We start from the raw sequence: 15,067 nt of genomic DNA, 5'->3' as shown, positions 1-15,067 counted from the left end.
TTTAAAAATCAGAATCCCTAGGATAGAGAATCATATTAGATACTTCCATGGCTAGACATGTCCTACCTGGTAGGAATATTTTTAAAAGCAAAATTCCCACATCAGTAAAGTATCATTTTGCATCCTCTGCCTTACCTCCTCCTAAATATGAAGAGAAAAAAATATTTTCCAAGACAAGACTCAAGAAGAATATGTGTTAGGCCTTAATTTTTAGCTGGAATTAATTTCTGTATGGTCTTAGAGGACTTCAGGAAGAATTACCTTGCTCATTACCTCTCATATTGTCTACATTTGATTTTTCTTTCCATAGTTCATAATTGTATCTTCTCCTTGCAAGATATGACTTAGCTTGAGTCAGGTATCACTTTTCTTTCCTGGATTGTTCCTATCTTCATGTATTAACATAGTTAGGATGCAGTTTACGGAATTATTAAATACCTCCTTTATTTTATATGTCAAAGATAAAAAAAAATAGCCCCTGTCCTAAAGAAGCTCATATATTCCAATCAAATGGTTGGTATCCTTTGCACATAGTTACAAACTCTGCAGTGATATTCATTACAAATCCTCTTTGAGAGGTGATTATCACTGCCCCCACACCCCACCCCCAAACACACACATTAAATGAGCCTCTACCATTGGTAGAAGAGGGAGAAGGGAAGAAAATACAGACCAGACCTGTGTGGCAAAGAGCCACAGATACATTCTTTGTAAATTGAAATTTCGCAGTCCCCAGAGATGATAGCAGGAACATATGTATAGCTGTTTATCTACAAAAAGAGGCCAAAGAGTAGTTTCCTTTTCATCTGGATCTTGAGAAGGATGAGTCAACCCAGTTGATATGGGGCACAATTTAACTTTAACTTCCCATGTATTGGACAGGCCCTTCTTGAATTACATCTCATTCCATCTTAATCACTCTTGTCTTCCAGTTCTTTAGAATTATTTTTTCAGGACCCTGGTAACCTTATTTTGTATTATTTTGAGTAATTGATATAGGACATTATCTTCCATTATATTTTTTATTATATTTTTCCATTATCTTTTTTTATTTTTATTTTTGCCTTGGGCAGCAAGATTTCAGAGTAAAACTCTATCCCCTCACCAGACTCCCCATGAATGATCTTCCTTTTGATTTTCTGAGTGGAGACCATGGCTGGATATTAGGATTCCTTAACATGGTCTCTTGGCTGACTAATGTGCCAGTTGGAAGTTTTGTGTCAATTCTACTCTCTGAGACTATAAAACACAGATAGCTATTAGCCAATGTCCTGAGATATGAAGGCTTTAACCTGGGTCATCATTCATGGCAGCATAATGTGCATGAATTAGGATGTAAACATGTTAACTTAGACTTTGGGGTCTGTTTATCAGTGCATGATTAGAATAGCCTAGTTTTCAAGTCCTTTGAGAAGGATATGATACAGTTGATTTCTTTTTTTTTTAGATTTCTAGTTATTTGAGCAATCAACTTGCATACCTTGTTTTCAAAATCTCATACCCAGTCATAATGGAAACATACCTATTCCCATTATACCTTGACTACTATAGAAGCTTTTTGGTTACTTTTTGGTTCCTTTGGGTAGACCTGTACTGTATGAAGTGGTACAACCCAAGCACATTCTTTTCATTAACTTCCAGAGAGAGGAAGTCTATACGCAAAAGCTCTAAAGTATTATTGCTGCTTATATGATCTAACCAACTCTTCTTTTGAACCTGCCAAGCACAGATCTTGAACTTCTTACCAATATCTATTGCTAGTGTGAAATGTCTCAAATCTATTCAGGATCAATTTCATATCCTGATTATACCTCTACCTTTAGCCTTAATATCCAAAGTAATCATGGAAAGCACTCATAGCCATAAATAGGTAGACCTTGGTTAGGACCAACTATTTTTGCCTATTTTGTGCAAGATTATTTATATTCTTGCTGCTGTTGTTCAGTCATTTTTCCATTGTGTCTTACTATTTAGGGTTTTCTTGGCAAAGACTGTCAAGAAGTTTGCCATTTCCTTCTCCAACTCATTTTACAGATGAGGAGACTAAGGCAAACAGGGTTAAGTGACTTGCCCAGGTCACACAGCTAGTAAATGTCTGAGGCCAGATTTGAACTCAGGTAGAAGAGTTTTCCTGATTTCAGGCCCAGTACACTATCCACTGAGACATTTAGCTTCCCCTAATATTATTGCAGAGAATGGTGTTATTGAGCTTCAGCACCCAAGACTTTATAGGAGTTAAGCTCAAGTCACCAAGGATCATGTTCCTTTCTTATGACTTGAAGTATTTCTTAAAGATCCCTAATTTTTAGATGTACATTTTCCATGGATAATTTAACCCAAAGGATTTATTTATCCAGCATTTCTTTTTACTAATACTGCATTCTCTAGAAGAAGTCTCAAACTCTCAGCAGTACTTTCTTGTGCTTCTATTCCCAACATACCAAAGATAGCCTTCATTCATAATCTAGGGATCACTAGTCTCTCTCTCTTTCTCTGAAATGTAGTGTTTTTGGAATGATCTCAGGAGCTTACAAGTTGGTTTTCTTTGTTAATTCACACAGAAATCCTAACTGGGCAATAGTGCTTCTCATACCTGACTGGCAATATTCAACTTATAACTTGCCAATCACATATCACTAGATTGTTGTCCATTCTTATGTGTTCAAGATCCAAAAACAAAGGTCTCATAAATCACCACTGACAGTCCACTCCAAAGCCCAAACCTTCAGATAGTGGGTTTCAGGCTGCTGTTGCTGCTAATAGCCTCTTCAAATATCACTTCAGATCTCCCTCCACTCTCAAAAAGGCTGGGAGTTGTTGAATATGTATCATTCCTTGAGCATGTCCTCTATCTCACTAATCAGTGAAAACAAACTTGCACTTGAACTAAGCTTCTCCTAAGGCTATTCTTCTATTCCTATACTAAAGAGTATCTAAATTTGATGTTCTCTGGATTAATCTTTGATCCAGAAATTGCTGTGATTCTTTTCTCATCTCTTCAAATAATTTTTCCTCTCTATCTTTGCAGGACTTTCTGCAGAGGGAATATGGATATCCAAGATATTTAGTTTTTCATCCCTATTTTGCTATCTTCAGCATTCTGCAAATATTTTGAATAGAATAAATTTGGCTTAAGTAAAGGCAGAAACTTGACAGATATTTTCCAGTATTGGACATTATCATCAACATCAATCACCACCCACCTCATCATCATTACCACGACTACTACCATCATCATCATCACCTTATCTAACATGGAGTATTTTAAAGTTTGTAAAGCACTTTGCAAATATTCTCTCATTTGTGCCACACAAATAGCAATGGGAGATAATTGCTATTATTATCTCCATATTATAGAAGAGGAAGTAGAATCTGAAAGTAGTTAACTAGATCCCGCAGCTATTAAATGTCTGAGGCAGGATTTGATTTTCTCTCCCTGATTCAAGATCTAGTACTTTATCCAATCTTCCATATAGCCATCTCATTTGCTAGGCTCAAGATACTCATTACCAGTTCCCCATAGTAGTCAATATCACTGTGACATAATCCAAATATAAGAAATCTTTTTTCATTTAGTCTATAGAGCTATGAACCTAGATACATTTTAGAATATGTAGGGTGGGGCATTAAGCCACATGCCTGTAATCTCTGCTACTGTGTAGGCTTGGCAATCTAATCATTGCATCACCTAACTTAAGTGGGAACAGGAAAGCAGTACTGATGGGGACATTCAGAACAATAGAGCCATAAAATAGAAGAGAAAAGATAGTGTAGCGATACTCAGCCTTAAGAACACTGGTCCTGGGGGGCAGAGTCAAGAGGGCAGAGGAAAGACATTAAACCCACAGAGCTCCTGATATAATCACCCCAAAAATAGCACTAAAAGAACCCTTGGGGCAGAAAAACACACAAAAAGGCAGGCTGAAAGTTTTCTCCAGCTATAGATAGATTTCAGGGGGCCATGCTGGGCCACGAATAAAGCCTAACCCCACAATCGGGTCAACACCCACCCGAGGAATTTGCCCCAGTGCCTCTGAATCGGCTGCAGCACCAGCATCTTCTGGAACTGAGCATGTGGTCGGTTGAACAGCTGGCCTAGGGGGGTAAGTGCAGAGGTACCAGTGGACTGGGTGGGAGGATTTGACTGTTTCACCACAGCGGGGAACCAGGAAGACGTCCTGAGCGGCTGGGCTTTTATGAAGAAAATTCTCTGTCAAGCTTAAGGTACTATATAGAGATTATGATGAACAGGATACTATCAGAAAAACCTGCAAAGACCTACATGAACTGAAGCAGAGTGAAATATACTATATACAAAATAACAGCAATAATGGGGGATGGTCTGCTGGGAAGCATGTGGTTATTTTCAGCAAGGCAATGATCCAATATAACCCTGAAGGAATTATGAAGATTGCAGCCCATCTGCAGAGAAAAAACAGATAGTATATGAAAACAGATGGAAACACATTTAAATTTTTCTTTTCCTCTTTGACAATTCTTTAATATGAAGTTTTGTGGGTTTTTTGACTATTTTCTCTCACAACTAGCTAATAAGGGAATTTTTCCATGACTAATCATGTATAACTTGTTTTGAATTGCTTGATTTCTTGTAGGTGGGGGTGGGGGTGGGAATGGAGGGAAGAAGATAAGTTGAAACACAGTTTTAAAAAATTGATGTTAAAATTTGTTTTTACATATATTTTGGAAAATAAAATTCTATTCAAAAGCAAGAAAAAAAAGAAAGAAACACAGGTCCTGAGTGACCACAATCTTGATTCTTCATATACCTTTAGGGGATGAAAGCAATAAAAAAAGAGGAGGCACTTTGGACTTCTCAGACCTTATAAAACCTTCACCTAATGTAGGTTGTACCATGTTGAGCATATCTTCATGAGGGAAGGGAAACTAGGGATAGTCAGTGCTCAGAAGAACAGAATTAGAGCAGAACCATAACCATCAACTTTCATCCCTATCCTGTGATTGATAACTGTACCCTTTCAAGCTAACTAATTGTCTATTTTTAACACTTGTTTTCCAGAGTCAGCCATTTTTGCCCTTCTGATGCCTGGGTTTGGGGTGTTTGCTAGCATTTTTCTTATGGTTAAGTTGATAAACTAATAGACTGATCCATGTGCCTAACTCAATGGATTTCCCTCAGTTACCTGCCCCTTCTCAAACCACCAAAACATAAAACTTACTTTTTTTCTGTTTAGCGTACCACCATACTTTCAGTTGGCTATATTTGTAAGTCTCTGCCTAATTTTTCAACTCCCAACTATACCTCATCCCTAAATACATAGTCATTTGCCAAATCTTATCTTGTCTCTCCCTCTCTCTTGAAACATATATCTCCTATCTCTTCTTTATACTTACACAACTACCCTACTAGATCAGGCTATTATCACCTTTCTTGGATTATTTCAATATTCTGCTCTTCAGTCACTCTGCCTCAGGTTTCTCCTCTTTGCATTCTGTCCTCTACACACATGCCAGTTATTTTCTTAAAAGAGAAGTCTGATATCCTTTCTTTACCTTACTATCTCTGGAATATGTAGCATAATCTCTTCTCTTCTCTTCTCTTCTCTTCTCTTCTCTTCTCTTCTCTTCTCTTCTCTTCTCTTCTCTTCTCTTCTCTCTCTCTCTCTCTCTCTCTCTCTCTCTCTCTCTCTCTCTCTCTCTCTCTCTCTCTCTCTCTCTCCCCTCCTCCCCCCCCCCCCCGGCTTCTTCTCCCCCTCCCTCCCTGTCATGTTTCTTTAGGAAGAAATGATGGTGTGCTCATCCATGACAGCTAGAATATTTGCTTTCCTAAGTAAGCTGAAAAGCTGAAGCTGCATCTCAAAGATCTAGATGCTTCTTCTGATGTTTGTCTGTTTATGTTTTTAATAAACCATGATCATCTGATGCTAATTTTCAAAATAGGAGATAATCTTAAGTGTTGAAATGGTAGCTTCTCAGTCACACAGATGATACAGATTGAATTATGGGAGATGCTACCTAAAATTGCTACAATATTCTGTGCAAGAGAAAATGACCAGAAACAGAATGAGAAGCCCAATCCCTGGCTGGCTTTCTGGAAGACATGTAATTTGAGGATAACACAGCAGAGCAGAGGGAAATGTAGCTATCCTGCAAAATGTTTCATATTTTATGTTTGAAGTATTAGCCCACTAGAAGAGTCTAACAGTGGTTACTTCTCCTTAAAAACAAAACAAAACTACCACCACCACCACAACAACAAAAATTCTCTTTGTCATTTTGTGATTGTAGGTCTTTTGTGTTAAGCATTTTGTGTACTATTCCTTAAAACACATTCATATGCATATATTTAAATATCTGATACTGTAAACCCCCTATTTAATAAACTTCAGTTGTTCTTATTACCTCTGAGATCAGCTGTGAATTGCTCTATTTGACATTTAAAAGCCTTAACAACCTAGCCCCAATCTATCTTTCTGACCTTATAAATTACTTCCCTTCACACATAGGGAATAATTAGCAGTCTAGTTTGATTGAAATGGAGAGTGAATAGTGAGAGTAATATGAACTTAGACAGGAAATAGAAATGGAGTCATGTTGTGAAGAGCTTTAAATCCCAAACTGAAGATTTTTTTAAATTTTATTTGATTTTAGTGGCAATAGGGAGTCACTGAAGATTTTTTCAAGTTAAGGAGTGACATGGTCATATCTATGTTTTGTTAATAGCATTTTTGAATCTATTTGGAGAATGTATTAGAAAGACTTAGAGACTGAAAACAAGGAGACCAATTAGAAATATATGACTACAGTCGTGGTAAAATGTGATAAGGGCCTGAACTAGGAGAAATGCTCAGCAAATGGGGAATTCAGGAGGGTGAGAGATGTGTGATGGAGGTAAAATAAATGACTTGGAAAAGGATTACATATAAAGCCCTAGTGAGAAAGAAGAAAGGCTCTAAAATGATTCTTTTAAAAAATGTTTTCATGTAAATTCAATCTTGGGTCCTCAGTACTTGCAAATATCACATGTCTAGTAGTAGACTTCCAGCCACATACACCAATATATTGAACCACCTATATCACTAACTTAGTTTGCCTTTGGTCAAGATGATGATAGTGATGAAAATGGAGCTTAGGCTTAATTTAGGGAAAAAAGGAAAACTGTCTGTCAAGATCCGTAATGGAATATGGGTCTTATCTCCAAGAGATGTAGTATGTCTTAGTGTGTAGATAGCAGACATTGGAATCAAGGAGATTTGGATTTAAGTCTCTTGCTAGCATATATTGACTGTGACTCTGGAGATGTGATTTAACCTTTCAATATATCAACTATGTAAACTGTATAAATTGCAGAACAGGTCATGTTCTGCTTTCATATCTTCCTCATTGAACATTCCTTACTTTAATAAACTCATAGCTGTAGTTCAGAAAAAGAAAATGGCCCCTTCATTTCCGCATTCAGTATAAGATATTTCTACCTTCAACTTGTAATTTGTCTTAGCAGTGCCTGGAGGTACTGAACCATCTTGTCTACATAGCATAGATTTTCTTTCCCATTTAATAAAAGTGTTTTTATAATTTAGACTCTTTAATTTCCATTTTTTGCATTTAAGTGGATCTGGAAAAGTTTATAGATGTAGTAATATCACTGAGATTCTTACTAATAATGGCCCCATTGTGTTAAGGATGTTTTTGGTTCAAGATTAATTACTGTATTTCTTTTTTTGTTTTGTTTTGGTTTTTTACAAAATGTTATAATAACATTATTTTCTTTAGATCTTTCCCTTTTTGACCTCACAGATGATTTTCCATTTTGAGACATTTTTTTCCCTCTGTAATGGCTATATGTGTAATGGTTGTTTGCTATTTTCCCTTGCTGGCAATTCAAAATGGATTGCAGCTTTCTACTAGATACAAAGTATTTGATACCCTGCTATTTCTCCAGATTTTACTAACATCTCTAGAGAAGCTGGAAAGCTGGAGGAAGCAAATAAGGATTTTTATGTTCATGTATTATTATGTGTTAGGATTTTATATTATTTATTTTAATTATAATTATAATTTTTAAAATCATAACCCATTCTTGGAACAATAAATATTGTACTTTGTATGAAGTCATAAGGACTCTCCTAATGGACAAAAATCAAGTATGAAGAAGCAAATCATACATAAATACATATCTAAAAAATAAATTATATATAATATAGAAATTATATCTATAATATTAAATTATAAATGCATATATAATATAGCAAATCATTTACAATATAGAAAATTATACATATCAATATAAAATGTAGTACATTCCATATGTATATATACATAAAAGTGTATATATTTATATAGATGTCAATAACAATATTGATATCCATCCTTCAAGGGTTTACACTCTCCATTCCAGTTAAACTGACCTACTAATTATTTTATTATTGTTATCATTATTTTTTGGTGAGGAAGTTGGAGTTAAGTGACTTGCCCACACAACTAGTGTGCCAGGTGTTTAAATCTTGATTTGAACTCCGGTCCTCCTGATTCTAGGGCCCTTGTTCTATCCACTGTACCACCTAGCTGCCCCACCATAATTATTTCTTATATATAACATATCATATCTTACTTCCCTGCCTTTATATAAGTGACTGTTGATTTCTTTTCCCCAAAGTTCTGTTGCTTACTGTGTTTTTCTTATTTTGAATTATTTTTCTTTTGTTTGGAAGAAGGAATTAAATGGAAGAGAAATGACAGAGACTAGAGAGCAAAGAAGGTAGGATAACCAAGTGAAGAAGATCCATAGAACAGGTGATATAAGATGGAAAGAAGAAAATTCAGAAAGAATATTTTTGGTATCCTTTATGTCACCTCTACCCTAAAATGTAAAAGACACCATATAATAGACAATCAGGGAGTAGCTAAAAATCTTAATATATGATATACAAGTAATTTTTATATCTCTGTGTGTATGTGTGAATAAACATTTATTAAGCACACACTTACTACGCACCAGACATTGTGCTAAGTGCTGGGGATTTTTGAAGAAAGGTAAATAGTCCCTGCTCTCAAGAAGTTCACTGTCTAATGGGGGAGATGGCATGCAAATAATATACAAATAAGGAAAACATCTTAAATGATTGACAGAGGGAAGACAGTAGTATTAAGGGGAATTGAGAAAGGCTCCCTGTAGGTGAGGTTTTACCTGTGACTTAAAGAAAGCTATGGAAGTCAAAGAGTCAGAGATGAGATGGGAAAGCATTGCAGACAGGTGGAGAAGTTAGTGATGGAGATGTGTGTGTGTGTGTGTGTGTGTGTGTGTGTGTGTGTGTGTGTGTGTATGTGGGTGTGGATGTGTGCTAGCATATGTATGCATATGCTTATGCAGGCAGGAGAGAGTTTATAAAAATCCTAAATCCTAAATTAAAACTACTTCTTTCTAATTAATCAACCTGAAAACTTGTCTGGTCAATAAGGGTGTTGTAGGTCACCTGAAAAGCAAACAAAAGAATTGTAACTGCCTTAAGAGCCTTTGAAGTTATAGATTAAACCAGTGGGAAATTCGCCAGATTGTCATTATATCTGAAAAGAGCCGGAAGGCTCCAGCAGCTTGTGTAATTATGCAAGTTTTGTGAGCCTTGAAAATTTTGTGATTGTATTGAGCTCTCTCCTAGCCTTCATAAAGCTCTACAAAACTCAGTTTCTGTGAACTGCTATTTGGCCCACGGCATAGAGATAAATTAAGAGGAAAACAAAAATGGCACCCAGCTTCCTCTGCTCACCAGGCATTTCTTTACCTGATGTGGTGCTAAATGTATACAAGGCACAGTGTACCCTTTCCCACTTAGTGTCCAGCTGTTATTGGAGCAGGAGAGAGACCTTGTTCTTTAAAGTGGTCTCTAGTTATAGGGTGATCTAAATGTACAGCTGTGGCTCATTATGGGTGGAATTCCAATTATAAAAGAGACCAGCTGGGTGCAGAAAAGGGTCAGTGATAAGGACAGAGATGTTCTGTATACTACTTGGGTTCCTGATCAGCTCTCTAAGAAACAGGGGAAATTATATTAGTCCTGTGGAATAAGGGGGCAATAATAATAATCATAGCCTTAAGGGAAGTTTTTTTTTCAACCCCCTGTGAATAAGGAAGCACTATCAATTAACAGGTTTCTTAACTAGAGAGTTGATTTGAGGCAAAGGAAGGAAAGGAAAGGAGGGGAAAAAACTGGAATGGTGTTTAATGGAAGGGGACATTTCTAAGAAAAGGAATGTTCAGAAACTGAGGGATGAAGAGGACAATCCATAGGAACTCCAGCCTCTAACAGAAAACAAACATTCATGAAAGAAAGTGTGAGTAGTAGTAGATTATAGCGTAACATGAAAAAAATGATAGGTGCAAGGATTTTTTAAGTGACAAAAGTTTTTAAGACATTATTTAGTTTATTTTTTTTTACTTTACACATTGATGTATGTAAAGCACTGGACTACGAGTTAGGAGGCAAGAATTCAATTTCAAACTCTACCACCAATTAGTTGTTTTATGTTAGACAATTAATTGAATTGTTCTGGACCTCAGTTTCCTTATCTGTAAGATGAAGGGATTTATACTAGATGACACCCTAAGATTTCTTTCAAGTCTAAAATGATATGATGGAAAATAAGGAAATTGAGGCTGAGTTGATTTCTCAAAGCTACTCAATGAGCAATTGTCTGTCTCAACAGGACTGAAAGCAAGGGTTGAAACTCCCAATTCAAATCATTATTAAAGAGTGTGGAATAGTTAAATCGGATTGAATCTGGAGTCAGAAGACTGCATTCAAATACTAACTCATATCCTGGTTGACCCTGAACAATTCAGTTCTTTTGGGATCTCCTATGATCATAAGGAGGAAACAGACTTTCCTAAAAGGGATTTTTCATTAAGTGGGATGATGAAACCCTAAATTCTCTTCTTATGCATGTATAATCTTCAAGCCTGCAGAGACATAGGATTGAAAAGAAAGAGTGCCTTTGAGATCAGCTGTTTCAGCCTCTTAGACATGAAGATTCTAAAGCCTAGATCTTGCCTCAGATAGTTTCAAATATTTTTAAAATGATATGGACTATTGGGTAATTTTTTGACAAAAAATTCTGGTTAGAGGAGCAAAATAGTATGTGAAGTGATCGATCATGGGAATTTACTTATTGAACTGAACTCAGCAAATATTGTTTATATGCAGGGATAGGCACAGTGATATAAAGACAGAATCAAAGTAGTTTTTACAACTAAGAAGCAGATATTCTATATTCTATTTTTCTTTTTAAGAATTTAAAGTACAAAGTATATCTAACTACTTTCTCATCTCCCCGGGGCCAATTGTTTAAGAAATGGATAGGGAGAATTCTTATTCCCCCCAATCTGCCACCTTCCACCTCCCCCCTCTCTGTCTCTCTCTCCCTCTCCCACTCTCTCCCTCTATGTCTCTCTCCCTCTCTCTCTCTCTCTCCCTCTCTCCTCCTCCTCCTCCTCCTCCTCTCCCTCCCTGCATCCCTCTTCCCTTCCTCCCTCCTCTTTTTCTTGATATTGAGTCAGACAAAGGTTGAGGGTGAGAATTATCACAATTCTTCAGTGAGGATCCAAGCATGAGAGCTGTCATTTCCTGACTTTGCAACTTCGTGAATAATCAATATTTTGTCAGTTTCATGGAGGTTTCAAAATTAGTGGAGTCCAGGTACGGTTGCTCTGCAAAGAATAAATCAACAAGGTTCATTTACTTCAAAGGTAATGACCCTCTCCAATGACTAAATAAATAAATGCTCTTGTGTAATTGGTATTTAGGCTATATTTCCTTTTGTTTTATGAATTTTCTGGGGTTGTTTTGTTCAGCTGAAAGAAGGAACCAAGGGAAACTATTCCTTAACCTGCCTTGACACCTTATTTAAATAGTAATACACAAAATCTCAAAATGTAAAAGCAATTTGAAAACTTTCTGTAGCTTAAATATGAACTTTAATACTTTGAATAGATAATTTTAAAATCACTAAAAATTAACTGCATGTGCTTTTTCCTATTTTGGCTTGGTTCATTCATACAACTTTGTAATATGGATTGGCAAGAGATACTCACTATCTAACCTTTTCAGAATATTTATAGCCTAGCCTTGTAAACTTTTCAAATTCCTTAAGGCCACAGCGTTTTTGCTTGGTTGTTAAAATTTGCATTGACATCTATGTTCTTTAATGACTTTCCTTATTTTTTCCTTTTCTCCCTGGCTTGACCTTCAGATGCTCCAACTTATTATTAGCCAGAAATGAGTACGTATGTAGCAAGTGCATTGGAGACTTCTTTTTACCTTTCACACATAAACTAAAGAATCAAAGATCAGGAAGTGCCCTTAGATATCATCTAGTCCTGGCTTTGTGGAAGCCAGTGGACCCACCAATACTTTCCACTGAATTAATGAAAAAGCATTTACTAAGAACTTAATGTGTGCATAGAACTCCATGTTGTTGTTGTTCAGTTGTTTCCAGTTGTGTCTGACTCTTCATGACCCCATTTGGGGTTTTCTTGGCAAAGATACTAGAGAGATTTGCCATTTCCTTCTCCATCACATTTTATAGATGAGAGAATTGAGGCAAGGAGGGTAAAGTGACTTGCCCAGGGTTTGCAAAAAAAAATTATATTGACATATAATTTTCTCTCTCATATATGTGCATATGTATATACATATTCAGGTATATGTGCATATGTGTTTATGTAAACACACATCCATTCATATACCCACACATGTATGTATGCACACATATATATATGCATGAATTGTTTGCTTATACACAATTTCATATGTGTAGTTCATGGACCCCAGTTCAGAATCTTCATAATAGGGACAAGTCAATTAGAAGGCCCTATGGTTCCTAGTGCACAGTGGCCCAATAAATGGTAATATAGTTTTGTTTTTGGTTTTTTGGGGTTTTTTTAGGCAATGGGGGTTAAGTGACTTGCCAACAGTCACACAGCTAGTAAGTGTTAAGTGTCTGAGGCCGGATTTGAACTCAGGTACTCCTGAATCCAGGGCCAGTGCTTTAACCACTGCGCCATCTAGCTGCCCCGGTAATATAGTTTTTTTGTTTGTTTGTTTGTTTTTTGTTTTGTTTTGTTTTGTTTTTTTTTAGTGAGGCAATTGGGGTTAAGTGACTTGCCTAAGGTCACACAGCTAGTAAGTGTTAAGTGGCTGAGGTCGGATTTGAACTCAGGTCCTCCTGAATCCAGGGCTGGTGCTCTATCCACTGCGCCACCTAGCTGCCCCTATATAGTTTTAAAATATTATTTCTACTGATAAAATAATATCCCTCTTTCATGTTGAATCATTTAATAATGAAAAGGGCATTGGTGGGGAGAACTTTCTTTTTCTGAATTTTCAGAGGACCCTATGCCTTTTAAGAAAGGAGGGGTTACAGAACCATTTGCCAGGTAAGATCTCCACAAGTATTATTTCCCTACATGAAGGCTGCTAGAGATTAGGGCTGGAAGAAAGTAACTATACCTCTTACTCTTGGGGCAAGCATTTTGGACCATCTCTAATCAGGTCTGAAAGGATGTGGTTATTGATCTTGTAGGGATGGTTTAACTTGTCTGGCACATATACACTGCTTCCTGTTTTTCCCTTGGGGTGCTTTTTGGGGAAAAAGAAAAAAAAAACTTTCCAATTTCTCAAATTTTCATACATGGAACTGTCTTAGGTCACACAGAAAAAATAATGATAGAAGCAGACCTAGAATTCAGTTCTATTGACATCTAGCCCAGTGTTCTTTCCAGAACATGTTGTTTTCCCTACCCACAAAAGCATGCAGAGTCCTATTGGAGTTGGTTCAGGCTGAACATATGGTACTAGTGCTTAGGTCCAAACAGGTTAGAGTAAATATTTAAAAAGTACTTATTGGGACATAGCTTAACATTTGCTACATAACTATATGGAAATTGTACTTTGCTCCTTAGAACCTGGCTCATTAAATTTTCCCCTTTTTAGAGTTATTAAGGGAAAGACAACATTTCTGTCAAGCTCTCATGTATTCCTCTTAACTATAAATCATATGATCAATACCCTTTTCATTCATCTCTACCTCTATAAGAAGATTGAATATCAAATTATTAAATCATAAAGGAATATAAGTGAAATAATGATGATTATCTGGCAACAGAGGTCACACATAGAAAAATAATTTTTTTATTCATTCATTCATCAATTTATTTGCTTACTTACCCACTTTCTTGTGACCCTTAAATTCATGATGACACATTTAATGAAGTCAATTTGGGCGCTATCTCAGAATTCTATCTGAGTCTTAGAATGTAACTCTAATTATCTGGAGCATTTATTATCTTCAGGCCTCTTACCTGGGAAAAAGAACCAAAAAATAATTAAACACCAAGTACCTTTAGACTCATATTTGAATTAATAGACTAGAATGGATTTTAAACTAAAGAGACATCTGAATTTTCCATTTGACTACTCAACAGAGAATCCATTCATCTAACCACTGGAATGGAATATGAGTTGCCATGGTGGGAAAAATCAAACAAACAAACAAACAACATAGCAGTACCTGACCTCACAGAGCTGACATTCAAATAGGGGTGATAATATGCAAACAACTATGTAATACATACACACATACATGCATATATTATGTAATTTATACAATGTTAATGGGAGATAGTCTCAGAGGTGAGGAACTAGCAGTGGGAGGAAACAGGAAAGGCCTCTTGCAGAAGGTGGGGCTTGAACTCAGTCATAATGAATCTAAGGAAACCTAGAAGGGGAATTGAGGAGGGAGAATATTCCAGATGTTGTTGCTGTTTGTTCTTCTTTCTGAAAGATGATAAATGACATCAGGAAGGTAATGCTGCCTTGCAAGTGAATTGGATCTAAGTGAGGCAGGGCTATCCAAAGTCACTAGCTTCAGTCTCTCCTCTAGAGTCATCTGGGTCCAGTGGCAAGACATAGATAAGGACAACTGAAGATGGCCCTGGAGGCATTGGGAGACCTTGGCCTTTTTAAGCTAAGGCATTTCCCAAATATAGGGGATGGTCAGAGAAAAGTAAAGTTGCAAAATGGAGTGTAATGGGAGA

The sequence above is a fragment of the Dromiciops gliroides genome, chromosome 2, assembly GCF_019393635.1.
Source record: "Dromiciops gliroides isolate mDroGli1 chromosome 2, mDroGli1.pri, whole genome shotgun sequence".
NCBI classification, from domain to species: domain Eukaryota; kingdom Metazoa; phylum Chordata; class Mammalia; order Microbiotheria; family Microbiotheriidae; genus Dromiciops; species Dromiciops gliroides.
This window is presented reverse-complemented; position numbering follows the sequence as displayed.